We start from the raw sequence: 11,087 nt of genomic DNA, 5'->3' as shown, positions 1-11,087 counted from the left end.
ATAAAAATTCGCCTGGAGGTGATGATGATGAAGGTTCCTACAGAAACCTGTTCAGGGGATCACATCATGATGCACGTGAAAGGAAGCAGGTGTATGGACAGTACCTGAAGGTTGACCAGTGACCACCTGAGCCTGTGACACTGTCCAATAATGCTTCACTTACTGTAGTTTTGGAGAAGGACTCTGTGTTGGTGTCAGAGTGTGACATGTAGCAGACACAGTGTGAGCTGGACTCACCAACGTGCTGGTGACACAACTGTCGTCTTATTTTAGCTTAGTGAAGCAGTTTTGACAAAACAAATTATTAGATGGATGCGCTACCTGACAGCGACCTCTGGTCCACTCTGTAAGGCTAGAGCCTGGCTCCCCTTCAGACCAGCCACTGAGTCCCTGACCAAAGTACAAAACGTAAAATAAAAGCTCTAACCCCACAGTAGCCTCCTCCACCTTTGCCTCCATCACCTCCTCTTTAAGCTTTGACAACAGAATCAGTCACAGACAGAAGCAGGCCAGTGTGTGTGTGTCTAAGCCGGTCATAATCCTGCTGCTGCTGGACTCTCACTGAGCATTTAGCTCGTTCACTCCTTTTCTCCATCATTTGTTGAGAGTCCTGACTGACGGATACATTTCACTGTGTTCTGACATGAAAACACACAAAGTCTAGTTCAAATGTGTCACATAAATCCTCTACGTAGGGTGAGTTTGTTTTAAATCCAGCACAGCACAAGTGGGTGGAGACTGTGGCAGCAGTGCTGGTGTGGGGGTGGGGACAGATGGATGGCAGACAGACAGACAGAGGCAGCAGAAAACAAAATGACCAACTCTAGTCTGCAGAAGAAGCACAGAGGGAGTGGTGGTAGAGGAGGACTGCTATCCCGTCCTACTGAAGTCCTATCACCAAAATGTACTTCCAGTATAAAAGTAATCGCTCTGCAGTGACTGATGGTCACTGATCAAAGCTTCAGCAGAACATTACAGCTGGACCTGAATTAACTAGGTCATGGACAGTTAGCCAGTTTAGTCCAGTAGTTCCCAACCTCAGGGTCAGGCTCCTCCAAACAGGGTGACACATTTGTTGTAATGAAACACCAGGCCCAACTATAGCCCCTTTTTCACCACCTGGTACTGTCTCAACTCAACTCGCTTTTGGTACCAGGAGCTTTGTTTTCCACTGCAGACAGTCGCCCTCAGTGCAGCTGGTTGTCATGGCAGTGCCACGTGGCGCTGCCATGAAGCCATTGGCTCATGGTGGCAGGCCAGGCTCAAAGCTGTTATCAGTTTTATCCTAGGACTGTTATTGTGCCACTTTATTAAGTTTTGTCAGTTTTTCAGGCAAGAAAATAACATAACTGGTCTTCAATCTATCCAAGAAATGTGCTTTGGTGTTTTTAGAGGTGTGATGATGTGCTAACGTGCCAGCTAGCTAGTGCTACTTAGCAGGCGTAGCTGTAGCCGTTGTGCTCATATTATCACCCACAGGGTGTGTGATGAGATGTACGATGGTTCACATAAAGGTTATACAGTAATAAATAGATTTTACCCTGAAAATACTATTAACATAGGGAACAACTGGCCTTATTTGTTAAAGATTCTTCGTGTTGTTCTCTGGTTCATTTTTCTTCTCGACTCTTGTGGCTCACTGGTAGATGTGCCGAGGCCTCAGGGTCTCTGACCTCCTCTGACCTCTCACCTCCTTCCTTTAGGTCTTCGTACACCTCCCCTCTCTCCTCCTGTCTCCTCCCATTCTCTCCTCTCTTCATCATTCACCGCCTCCTTTTCACCCTCCTCCTCCTGTCTCCTTCTCTCCTTCTCCACTTCTTCATTCCCTCTTTCTTTCCCTCCTCCACCTCCTCCTTTGTTTCATTTCTTCTCACTTTCATCCTCTCCTGGTTTTACTTCTTGTTTCCTTACAACATTTGTGTTTGACTGCATGTTGCAACATTGTGTCCCTGGTTTTGGCATCATGCTGCTTCTATACTGTTATTATTTTCTGCCAGGTTTATTGTGTATATGAGAATTAGCGCTCATACCCGCAGACAGCTCCATATCACGGCTGCCAGGCCCGACTCTGGACTCTCCTCCACAAGTACTTGCAAAATATCTAACTGACTCTAAGGTTTTCCAGTGTTTGTATTATAGTTTTCTAATGTGAACACTTTCTTCACTTTCACATTTTCTTGAACATTTTATTTCATTTTCATCAGACAGTGCTTTATTTTCCTCTGTGCTGCTGGAACATGTGCGTCTCCTCGGCGTCAAAAGGAGGCTCTTACTCAAATGTACTATCAAACACTGCTGTACAAATAAAGTTTAAGTGTATTCTTCATTCTTAAAAAGGGCATTTTGGTCAAATGTTGGTTCTCTGTGCTCAGAATCACTGTCAGTTTTCCCCCATAATACTTTCCCATAATCCTCTCTGGCTGAGGTCATCGTTCAGATCAGATCTCTGCTGCCTCCTGCTGGACGAACCACCATGGACCAAGTGGGGGTGGGTGCGACAAGGGGGACGATGACAGGAGCAAGTAACAGGTCAAGGTGTCGAGTCTTTAACACACCTCTTTGTGTGTGTGTGTGTGTGTGTGTGTGTGCTATAGATAGAAATAAATGAAACAGCAGGATGTTGAACTGGAACGACGAGGAGGAGGAAGAGGAGACAGGAATGACGAAGGCCTGGTGAAGAGCAGGAAAGCCAGGAGGAGGAGGGAGCAGAGGTTGAACTTATGTAAAAGTAGATCGCTGATCCCAAGTGTGGAATCTGCGCCGGCCACATTGTGTCACTTTGTGTCACCGTGTCACGCTCCTGGTAGCGGCAGAGGCTCTTCACTGCTCCGTCAGTGTCACGGTGCACACAGGTGCTGGATGTCCCACCCATCCATCCATCCATCCACCGTCTTCCGACTCTGTGGCTCTATATACTACGTCACCTGATTCCTCCTGTGCTCACCACCTATAACAAGTTACTGCGGGTCAGAGCCGAGTCCGAGGGCAGGTGGTTCAGTCGGAGCTCAGCGGTGGAAGTATTATTCAGACCTTAACCTAAAAGTATCAATACCACAGTGTAGAAGTACTCTATTACAAGTAAAAGTCCTGCATTCAAAATGATAAGTAGAAAAGTATTAGCATCCAAATGTACTGGAAGTACCGACAGTATTAGTACTCGGCCCGTGTCCCAGTAATGGGACCACACACACACACACACACACACACACACACACACACACACACACTGGCTGATGTCAGCCTGTTAACCCCCCCCACCCCCCCCAGTCATCAGAGGCGGAGCTCTTTTTTCACTTCCTTCCTTTTTCCTTATAGGAGCCCCGCCCCCCTACACACAAACGCGTGCGCGCACACACGCACGTCCCCTCTCGCCTCACTGCCTCTGAGAGAGAGAGGGAGTTAGAGAGACTATTCGTCGCCGCTGTAACGGTAGTAAAGCTCCACTAAGCTGCTGCACAGCTACCTGCGGGCATCTCTCACAAACGCACGGAGTTATACAGAAACTCGTGTGCATGCACCGTGCACGCGTGTTTCTCTGTCAGTGTGTGTGAACTTACACATTTTAGCTCTTTGCATCTTTACCTGCAGTGGAAATCACGCACGGCCAGGCGCGCACACGCCCTGGCGCCGCGCACGCTCTCACATGCACGCAGCAGTCGCACCAAGGGAGCGATCAATACACTAAAAGCTCAGAGAGGATTTTTTTCCCGGAGCGGAGAGAAGACGCGTCGCGCCGGGAGAAGCGGAGGGGACACGGCAGGGATTATGACGGAGCGGCGGGGTCCGGGTTTGTTCCCCCGGTTCTGTGGCAGGGGGCACCGGGGCCGTTGTGACCGAGAGACCCGGTTTGTCAGTGTTTTTTCTCTGCAGGTACAAACGGCGCTGTCAGCACATTCACAGCCGAGACATGCCGCCTGCTGCCCGGGCAGAGCAGCAACGGATTGTCGGTCACCTCCTCCTCCATCACCACCACCACCGTGTGTGTGTGTGTGTGTGTGTGTGTGTGTGTGTGTGTGTGTATACACTCGAAGGTGTCATCTGTCACCCCGTACACTAGCAGCTGCTCCAGCATCAGTGTGAGCGTGTGGACATGGTGGACAGCAGCTGATCTGCGCTAGAGAAGCCGCTCTTTGTCTGCGCTGAGCGCGCACAGGCTGATGAATGGCAGCAGGAGTAACCAGAGGAGGAGGTGCGTGTGTACAGGAGGAGCTGGTTGTAGGCAATGACTCGTGAGAGGAGGTGGTGCATTAATGAGCATGCATTCATCTAGTTGTTGGTGCAGAGTGTGTAGCACATGTTGTATTTGTGGTGTAGATGTGTAGAATATTTCCATCAGCCATAGAAATGACGGAGATGTGGTTTTACTATCCCACTCAGAGGAAACAAACAGTGGACAAATGTCTTCTGGTTCTGGTTCTGAGGGAGGTTAAAAGGACCTCAGGGCTGAAGGGTTGGAGCAGCAGGTCAAAGCAAGCAGAGGTGTGTGAGGCTCAGAGCAGGAAGGTGTTGTCTCAGGTTAATATTTCTCCAGCAGGTGACACATTACTGAGCACACAGTGACACACAAGGTTCACAACACAGCAGGGGAACACAAAAAGGAGTGAAAGAACAGTCAACACAGGAAGCAGAAGAAGCTCACGGCGTACAGGCTGAAAGCCTCCTGTTTGTCAGTGAGGCACAACACCGTGATGTCAGGTTCATGTCCAGCTTGTGTCAAGCAGGGGAAGCCACTAGCTTAGCTCCATCTGTAGCCTCTGGGGCTTTAATGCCCACCACACAGCAGAAAGCTCCACTGCTGGTTTCATGAAAAATGTAGAGACAACACAACACATCAGTTCCCAGTGACAGCACTGGAAACAACTGTGTCAGTTGGGCCTAATCACAGGGCCAACGGACACAGCATCAGCTACTCTGGTAAAGTGTCACAACACAGCAGGTCGCCTGAGAGGAGTAAAAAATATGAAGAGAGAAACTATGAGTTAGTTAAGCATTTAGTCGGTTTGATAACGGACTAATTGTGAAAAAATGGTGAACATCTTTCTGTCACAGTGAAGTGAACAAACTGCTGGAATTGTATAGACTGAAGACCAACTGGCAGGTTAATCAGTAATGAAAGTAATTGTTTGTTGCAGCCCTAGATACATATTTGTCATTAAGAAAGAATGTAATTCACCACACAGGAATCAGGTTTCTATAACCACGTTACTAATCACTGAACAAAGACTGGTTGAAGTGGAGCAGTCCCATCAGTCCCGTGACGGCACCAGTACAAAGTTTGATTTAACTTCCACTGAGCTGCTGGCAGCTGAACCACGAACAGGAGCTGACACCACAGTCTGGAAGTCTTCAGTGTCAACCTACAGACAGGACGCAGGTCTTACCTGAAACTCAGATGAGCTCAGTCTACTCGACTGTGTGGCTGCTCCGGTTGCTCTCGGTCCCCTTCCTGGCCTAAAGTACAAAGAAGCAGGGGAAGCCACTTCATCTTTGGGTTTAATGACATGATGATTCACTTTGTGAGAGCAAGCTGAACTCTCCTATACATATTGTTTCCAGTCTGCTGCAGGTGAATGTTAGCAACTCTCAGACTGTGTACACGTCTCAGGCCTCAGCACTCAGCTCTGATCCCTGTGTGTCAGTGCCATGTACCCGGCTCCGGTGTGAACACCACTGAGCTCCTAAACTACCACACATGCACAGATCTAACTGAAATGTGAGCCACGTATGCACAGGAACAACAACCAGGTGGTGTGTGTGTGATGGTTAAATGGCCCAGTTTCCTCCCAAACCACTGGGTTACGATATGTTCCTCCCAGTTTGTCCTGATCAGAAGCTTCTCCATAAACGTCCACCACATGTGAAACGTCCTGGTCTCTCCACTGACCCCGTCACTGTCGTCGCTCTCCTCCATGTTTATTGTTACCGGTCTGTGAGGGGCCGACGCCGAATGATGATGACAGGTCGTATGTGCAGAGGAGGAGACGTTAAAACGACCACATGCATTCCGATCTGACCGTTCTGACGGCGCTTGCACAGTCAGAGGTCGGACAGGTATCAGGTCTGAGGACATCGGGTCTGGTCTGTTCACACTGCTGTGGGATGTTGATTTGGCATTTTTTCTGTTTGGCTGAAAGTCAAGATGGCGCTGGTGTATGTGTCTTGCCGTCTGTTGTTTTTGTGGTTTGTCTTAATACACTACTCTGTTTTCATAAAACCTCATCTGCCTTGGTATATGATTGCCTTACCCTTATCAGTATTAGGGCCTCAATGGAAAAGTTGCTCATCTTCGAGCCGGGAAAACCATCAAAGAGCCTTCCTCTATTTCTAGCGGCTGTTCCACCCTATCTTTGTTGTTCCCCCTGCGGTCTTCCATGGAGGAAGGGCTGTAGATGGGGAAAGAGAGGAGGGGTGTTGGTGAGGCTTAAGGCCTACCTGGAGCGTTGTCCTGGGTCTGATCTTTACCTTTGTAATGGTGGATATAATTTAAGTTGTTACTGTCCCTTCATGCTGAGCGTTCGTATGGACAGCTAGCTCTGTTGGCTCTGGCCCATTGTACCAGACCACTCAGCGACTCTTTACCGACATGGGATTCAAATACATTCTATGAGGGGCGTAGCCTGGGCTAATTTATGCCCGTTGGACCAGGCGTCACACCTACCTACCAGGTGGTGGACTGTGAGGATGGCTCTTATTAATGCTAGATCGCTAGCGAACAAGACTTTTATCTTAAAGGATTTCTTCTCATGGCCTGGATTTTATGCTAGTATCTGAGACTTGGCTGAGGCCTGGTAAAGTGGAAACCTTCTCTGAACTCCTTCCTCCGGACTGTACGTTTTTTAACTCTCCGAGGACTACGAGGAGAGGTGGTGGTGTGGCAACAATTTTTAGAAATTGTTTTGATTGTCGGCGAATCACTATGGATGCTTATTCCAGCTTTGAAATGCAGCTGTTTGTGATAAAGGTGAGCTGTCCTATTTTGTGTGTGGTAGTTTATCGCCCCCCCTAAATTTAAATAAGGATTCTATTTGTGATTTCTCTTGCTGGAGTTATGCGAAAATATGACAAAATTTTAATTTTTGGAGATTTTAATATTCATGTTTGCTGCCCAATGGACCCCATGGTTAAGGATTTTATAAACATTATTGACTCCTTTAATTTAACCCAGTTTGTAAGTGGGCCTACACATGCTCAAGGCCATACTCTAGTATGCCTGCCCTGCGACGTCACGTGATTACTCCCAAGACAGCTGAATTATTTTCCGCTGCCTATAATGACTTACAGCTTCATATTTCATTGGATGCTGGTCATGAGACTATAGACGAGCTATTGTGTCGGTTTAGTTCTACTTGCACTGATATCCTTGACTCGTGTGTTCTGTTTGGGAATAAACGAGCCAGAATTAAGTCGGAACCGTGGCTAAATGAAAACACTCATTCACTTAGATTATTATGTAGGCGGGGTGAGTGGGAATGCAAAAAAGATAATCTTCACATTTCGGTGGACATTTTAAAAAAATGATTAAGAGATTATCAAAGTGCTGTCAAACTTGCTGGAGCTTGATATTTTTCCAGCCTTATTGTGAATAATTGTAGTAGACCCAGGGTGTTGTTCAGCACCATAAATGTGATCTTATATCCATCTACTGCTGTGTGGATGGATGTGTCCTCCGCTACTTGTAATGAGTTTCTTCAGTTTTTTGAAGATAAAATTGTTATGATCAGGTCCCATACTGGATTCTGATCTGGATCCTTCTGTTGCTCCTACATGTTCAGCTGTTTTTGACCAGTTTGAGCCTATTTCATTAACTGCTCTTATGAAAGTAGTTCAGCATTTGAAACCTAATAATGGCCTTTGGACATTATGCCGGCAGCTCTGTTTAAAGAGGTTTTTCATAGTATTGGTTTGGACATTGTCAATCTTGTTAATGGTTCTTTGGTTTCTGGGATTGTCCCAACAGCACTTCAACCAATTCTTAAAAGACCCAGTCTTGATATTACAGTTTTATTAAATTTTAGACCAGTTTCTAAGTTACCATTTCTGGCCAAGATTCTAGAAAAAATTGTTTTTATACGCTTACAGACATTTCTAGAGAAAAATTGGATATTTGCAGGGTTCCAATCTGGTTTTAAGACACACCATAGTACCGAATCGCTGTTGTGGGTATTTAATGATCTTTTGTTAACTGTGGATGAAGGAAATACTGCTATATTGATTCTCTTAGATCTTTCAGCTACTTTTGACACAGTGGACCATCGTATTTTATTGTCCCGTCCACAGCACTTTGTAGGACTTCATGGTGTTGTTCTTAAATAGTTTGAATCATATTTGTCTGATAGGAGTTTTTCTGTACACATTGATGAATTCTCTTCTTCTGTTGTTCCTCTGAATTGTGGTGTTCCTCAAGGATCCATCCTTGGGCCAGTCCTCTTTTCTTTGTATTTACTTCCCCTTGGATCGATTTTTATGAAATACCCCAGCTCCTCGGGGGGAAGGCCGAGGCGTTCCCAGGCCAGCCGAGAGACATAGTCCCTCCAGCGTCCTGGGTCTTCCCCAGGGCCTCCTCCGTTATGCAGATGATATTCAAATTTATTTGCTGTTGAATGTCAAAAGGAGCAACTCATTACAGACTCTGATGGATTGCCTGAGGGACATTAAAACATGGTTATCACATAACCTCTTACATATTAATGAAAGCAAGACAGAATGTGTTTTAATTGGTAACTCAGGTTTTGCTAATTCTGATATTCCTAGCTTGTTTTATTGTGTAGATGTGTTTTATTTATTTGTATTATTTTTTCATGTTTTACTGTAAAGCACCTTGTAATGTAGGTTTAGAAAGGTGCTATACAAATATATTTTGCTTGCTTGCTGTGGACACATCAGGTCTGAGAGGGAAACGTCAGATCTGAGATGTGGATGTAGACTAATACACAGGCCAATCAACAAACGCACACAGTTAAACATGTCACCAAGGAGTAATTCCAACACACATCTCGCTCTAAAACCACTAAGTGTCATTTCAGTACTTGAACATGTTACTCGTTGAGTCAAGGGACATGTAGATGCTGAGGTGTCTCACTCTGGTGCAAATTGTTGGACCGACGGAGACATGAGAGATGGCTGAGGATTAGGAAAGAGGGTGCTGATGAAGGAGGGATAGAAAACAAGAAAAGGAAAAAGGACAGAGTGAAGGAGAGAGGAACAGGGAGAAGTAATGAGGTGAAGAATGAGAGGAGGGTGAGAATGACAGAGGAAGCCACAGAAGAAGCAGCGAGGAATGAAAAATGAGAGAGGAAGAGGAAGATGAGAGGGAAGGTTTTTCTCCAGAGTCAGCACAGCATCATGCCTGCACTGTGTGGGTCTGTCTAATCTCTGCTCCGCTCAGTCTTTTCACTGAAGTCTGAGCTGATTATTCTGATTGACACATTTCATGTTGATTGCAGATGCGATCAGAAGCAGCTCTGCTGGTTTGTTTTCTCTGTGATGGAGGTGAATGTGGCCCGTCAGCAGCTTCGCTCTCTGCAGTCTGACTCAGCTGATGTGCATCGCTCACACTCCAATCAGCTGATTATTGTTTCCTTTTTACTCTGCAGCGGTTATTCTGTCAACACATTTAGTTTTGACATTTTTTACACGGCAAGTAAAATTTTGAGTTATGTGATTTCACTCACAAAAAGCATAGGAACAAAGGGCCTCATGCAAAAACATGTTCATCTTCCAGATCTCTTGAGTCTGGCAGCCACTGTGCCTGTTCGGCTTCGTTTGTCTCTCTCCTGATCCACTGTTTATCCTGCTCTCTTTCATTACCTCCAGTGTAAGAAGACAGGTTTCCTACCCTCAGATACAGTATGTTGACTCTTCACTTTTGGTCTTGTGTGCTTTGGACTGAACGCAGCATCAGGAAGTATTACAGGAGTGGTGCTACTGACCCAGCTACGGAGCAGCCTCAGAGCTCCACAGAACAACGTGCTATAGACTTGATTTACCGACACAGTTGTTGAGAAAACATGTTGCATCATGGAGTGCTCACCACTTCGTCACACTCTTGTCACATTAATCCATGAAGAACCAAAATGCAGCCCCTGGTAACCCGAGGCCTACCTCCGCCTCTCAGCCCCTGGCCTCCAGGAGCAACGCATGCTGCTGCTAAGGCTACATGTAGCCTGTGAGGCTAAATAAGGAGGACAGAGGGTGTATGATAGGAGCTGGAGTTTGCACTCAAAGATGGTGCCCAGCCAAAGAAACAAGAATGTGTTACTGAAAACTGGACTCAGCGCCACCACTCAGCCGTTCAGCAGCTTTTACAACTTTAACTCTTTGGCTTCTTGGTAGTGCATCCTTCCACAAAGCTGCTTTTTCAGTTTTTGCAAAAAGACTGAGTTGTCAAAGAGGCACTTTCATGTAATGCAGTATCAATGCAGAGCGAGAAATTGTTCACGCCCCCTTGGTGGGCGTGGTTTTGAGAGTATGGCATGTTGTATTTGTCGCCAGGCTGAAAGGCAAGCTTGTTTTTGTGGTTTCTGTCAGCAAGGAGTGTAATGCACGCATCAATGCATCTGACTAATGGAAAACATTTCTAGTGAGGTGTGCTGTTTGGGAACCTTTGACGGACTGCTGTTTCCTGCGGTAAACCGTACTCATTTCCTGTTTTCTGTATTTGCACTGCGTTGTGCTTGCTTCCAGATTGTTTAGGAATTAAACTCACTATTTTCTAGGTTCATCTGAATTTTTGAGTGACAACATACGCTTGCACCACTTAAAGCACTTGTTTTGCAGAAGTTCTTGCTAACTACCAAATTTAACTTGCTACTTTAGGTCGGCTAGTTTAGAAGCTAGCTAAGCTAGTAGCTTAATCGAGAGCAATGGCTTCCCCCTCTTCCTCTCCTCCTTTCTCTTGCTCGGAGTGTCGCATGTTCAGTTATTCCTCTGCCTCCTTTAGCGATAATGGTACTTGTAATAAATGTCAGATGCTAGCAGCATTGGAGACGAGGCTCACAGACTTAGAAGAGCGGCTCCACACCATGGAGAATAGGCCAGCTAGCTATGCCCATGTAGCCGGTGGGGGGCCTCCTAGAGGTAGCTTCTCT

At 46.3% G+C, this 11,087-nt stretch overlaps 1 protein-coding gene across 1 annotated transcript in view; it reads left to right on the top strand.

The window, feature by feature from the left end:
* Positions 1-3,423: 3,423 nt before the first annotated feature.
* Positions 3,424-11,087, top strand: part of LOC109968597 (membrane-associated guanylate kinase, WW and PDZ domain-containing protein 1-like) — a 48,192-nt gene continuing 40,528 nt past the window's right edge. The window contains exon 1 of the mRNA XM_020614964.1: positions 3,424-3,769. The gene's annotated coding sequence lies outside the window, so the exon portion shown is untranslated. The remainder of the gene's footprint in view (positions 3,770-11,087) is intronic.

The sequence above is a fragment of the Monopterus albus genome, unplaced genomic scaffold (genome assembly GCF_001952655.1).
Source record: "Monopterus albus unplaced genomic scaffold, M_albus_1.0 scaffold155.1, whole genome shotgun sequence".
Taxonomy (NCBI): domain Eukaryota; kingdom Metazoa; phylum Chordata; class Actinopteri; order Synbranchiformes; family Synbranchidae; genus Monopterus; species Monopterus albus.
Note: the sequence above shows the minus strand (reverse complement) of the source record. Positions and strands in the feature narration are given on the sequence as shown.